The sequence below is a fragment of the Pteropus alecto genome, unplaced genomic scaffold (genome assembly GCF_000325575.1).
Source record: "Pteropus alecto unplaced genomic scaffold, ASM32557v1 scaffold3, whole genome shotgun sequence".
Classification (NCBI taxonomy): domain Eukaryota; kingdom Metazoa; phylum Chordata; class Mammalia; order Chiroptera; family Pteropodidae; genus Pteropus; species Pteropus alecto.
Window position 1 is genome coordinate 14,301,431 of NW_006442484.1, and position 3,499 is coordinate 14,304,929.

The 3,499-nt window shown below is 36.5% G+C and overlaps 1 protein-coding gene and 1 pseudogene across 4 annotated transcripts in view; both read right to left on the reverse strand.

Annotated features, from left to right (window-relative positions):
* ZRANB3 (zinc finger RANBP2-type containing 3) overlaps positions 1-3,499 on the reverse strand; it is a 224,717-nt gene that overhangs the window by 123,791 nt on the left and 97,427 nt on the right. The gene's annotated exons all lie outside the window — the stretch shown is intronic.
* On the reverse strand, positions 346-784 carry LOC102886104 (annotated as a pseudogene).

Genomic DNA, 3,499 nt, shown 5'->3' on the forward strand with positions numbered 1-3,499 from the left:
AATCAATGTAACACTGATATTAAAACATGAAAGGCAGAATGAAAGACAACCAAAGATCAATCTCACATTTGAACACTGGTGCAAAGCTTTTAAGTAAACTATTACAATACAGAATTCAGTAGGCCATTAAAAGAATAACATGAGTAAGAGGAATTCAAATCCAGGAATAAAAAAATTGCTCAACATAAGATTGTTACTGTAATTCACAATGTTAATGGAATAAAAGGGAAAATATAATGACAGTCTTTAGAGGCCAAAAAGGCAACTAAAAATATTCAATTTTCATTCTTGACACATAACAGTTCTTAGCTTATTAATCTTCTCATGAAAAATCTGTTCAATCACCACAGATAAAGTCACTAATGAATCTTTATTCCTTTTGTCCAATCTCCACCTCACTTTTTGCCAGCACCGACATTGGCCTTTGCAACCCCGCTTTTCTTCATTCTTTTCGTTTGTTCCTTTCACTGTTTTCTTGAGGTCTTTTGCTTCTCATACAGGTCATGTCTTGGAAGTCTATGTTTAGGTTCATTTTTCTTTGCATAATCCAGGGAATCATAAATCATGCCAAAGCCAGTTGTCTTGCCACCACCAAAATAGGATCTGAATCCAAGTACAAAGATGACATCTTTTGTGGTCTTGTACATTGTGGCTAGTTTTTCCCCAATTTCTGTATTAGGTACTATTGCCTTCCCAGGGTGAAGACATCAATGACCATTTGTTTCGGTTGAAGTAGCCTATTGGTCATGAACTTCCTGATCTGGATAGTTACTGTGTCATTCATGATAGCGGCCGATCCTCAAACAGCCAGAGAGGAAAAGAGCTGTCATTAACTATTATTAAAAAGATAATCTCTTCATATGAGAAAAAGTATGTATCTTAGCCAAAAAGGCTATGTCATACTTAATGGAGAAAAAAACATTCCCATTGATATCGGAAATAGGAGAAAGAAATGATATATATAAATATTAGAAGAGACAGGCAAAAACTATATTCATTGAAGATGTGACGAAATACTTAGAAACTGAAAGAATCAACAGAAAAATTATTACTACTGTTAGTAGCAGTTTCTAAGTATTACCTAATGAATTTAGGTAAGTGGTTAGTTTCAAATCATGATGAAAAAAGTTTGATACTTTGGAAGGAATCATCAAAACAGAGCAATGAAACAGAATAGATTACAGGAACAGGCCAAATATGTATGGGAATTGAGTATATGATAAAGGTGGCATTTTAAGCCAATGAAAAAAATGGTTTATTCAATCAATGCTGTTAGGAAAATTGGCGACTGAAGGAAATCAGAATATGTTACCACAAAATATGTCTCTCTGAAATAAAAATTATTTTGAGCTGAAGGTAATTAGGAAGCTGTAAATGTAGAAAAAGCCTCCAATTTTCTGCCTAAAGGCAGGAAATAAATTCTCCTTTTACTGGCAATAGACTCTTATCAGTCCAGGGAGGTTCCAGTGGAATCTGCAAATAAATCTTATTAAACTAACACTTATTTTCCTAGTTACTTCTTCATCATTTACTATTCTCAACCCAAATCCCTATGTTTTATCAATTCATCAAATTGATTTTTGTCTATAAGGTATAAAAACTTGCTACTCTGCTTACTTCTCTGTGTCTTCTTTCTCTTGTAAAAGTTCATACGTACATATAAAAATTCAATAAAATTTGTATGCTTTCTCCTGTTAATCTGTCCTTGCCAGGGACCCTAAAAGGGTCAAGAAAACTTTTTCCTCCCCCACATTAGCCATTTGAAACATAATAAAACTGGTCGTTGCTTCACTTCTCACTATTAGAACATTTCCAGATAGAGCATATTAAAAAGGAACACAGAAAAGTGATAAAAAAAGGAGTTTTGGAGAAACATGGAGGAGTGAGAGATGTCCCCAGATCTCTCCCTTTGAAACAACAATAAGCTGAACATCTAAAACTCAACAGAAAACACACAAACTGCACACCAGCACGTCTGAGTGTGGGATCCATGCATAAGAACTACCACAGGTCAGAACCCTGGGTGATCAGCAGTGAAATGGGAGAAATAAAGAAACTGTCTCTCCCAGCCCTGTAGGGGGAGATAGAGAGGGGAGAAGGTGTGGCAATTTCCCTGAACAGCCCTGCATGGGAGAGTTGTGAGTTCTGGGCAGCAGGGCCCAGTCATCAGGGCAGAAAGCAGAGAAGCGGGACAGCAGAGAAACAACAGTTGCTTTTTACCAATTGCAGTTACAAAACCGAGGCTGAGCAGCAGCCCCTAACCCCCAACCCAGAGGTCCCCACATCCTCCAAGACTGAACACCAGAGAGCCCGAGGGGAATCTGAGCAAACACTACTGGAACTGCTGCTAATACTGACAGGGAATGAAACTGAGGGTAGCAAGTGTAATTATATATCTACAAGAAAATAAAAAGGCATGATTAAGGCTTTATATAAAGCAGGGATCCAAGAGGCTTAGACATCACCTACTGGAAACCAAAAGAAAAGCACCTTCTTTGCAGCAGGCTAAAGAGAGACCTTTATACAATAAATCTTCTTTCTGGAAAAACAGCAGAATACATTTCCATTAATGCCCAGGCGGAGAAATAGTCCATTAAACACCACGAACAATCAAGGTGACAAGGCATCTCAGAAAGAAAGAGAAAAATCTCCAGAAAATAAGCTTACAGACATAGAAATATACAACTTAAAAAACAGAGAATTGAGAATGGTACTTCTGAACAAACTCAGTAAATTCTGAAATGAGTCATAGAAACAATTTCAGGAACTGAAGAAACAACTAGATGAGCAGAGCAAGGAGATTGAAACCCTCAAAAAGAACCAAATAAAACTTCTGAAGATGAAGAACACACTGCAAGAGTTGAAAAATGAAATAGCAAGCTTGGGATATAAAGTCAACCAAATGGAGAAAAGGATCAGTGCTATCAAAGACAGAAATCTAGAAATAAATCAGAAGGAAGAAGAGAGAAACTGAAGAATAAAAAATAATGAAAGAGAAATACATGAACTAGCTGACATCACCAGGAGAGGAAACATAAGAATAACAGACATTATGTAAGGCCAGGAAAAGGAGCAGGGAATAGAAAGCATTTTCAGAAAAATAGTTGACAAGAATTTCCCAAATCTAAGGAATGAGCTGAGGCTTTGAATTCAATAAGTCAACAGTACACCCAATTATCTCAGCCCAAAAAGGCCTTCACCAAGACATATTGCATTAAAATTATCAAAAATCAATGACAAAGACAGAATTCTCAGGGCACCCAGGGAGAAAAAAACAGTAAAACAGTAACTTATAAAGGAAAACCCATTAGATTATCATCAGATTTCTCAGTGAAACTTTACAAGTCAAAAAGGAGTGGAATCAAATATTTAAACTGTTAAGTGAAAGGAACTACTGGCCTAGAATAATGTATCCAGCTAAGCTCTCCTTTAGATATGAAGGAGAAATAAAGACCTTTCCAGACATACAAAAATTGAGGGAATTCTCCACTCTGATACC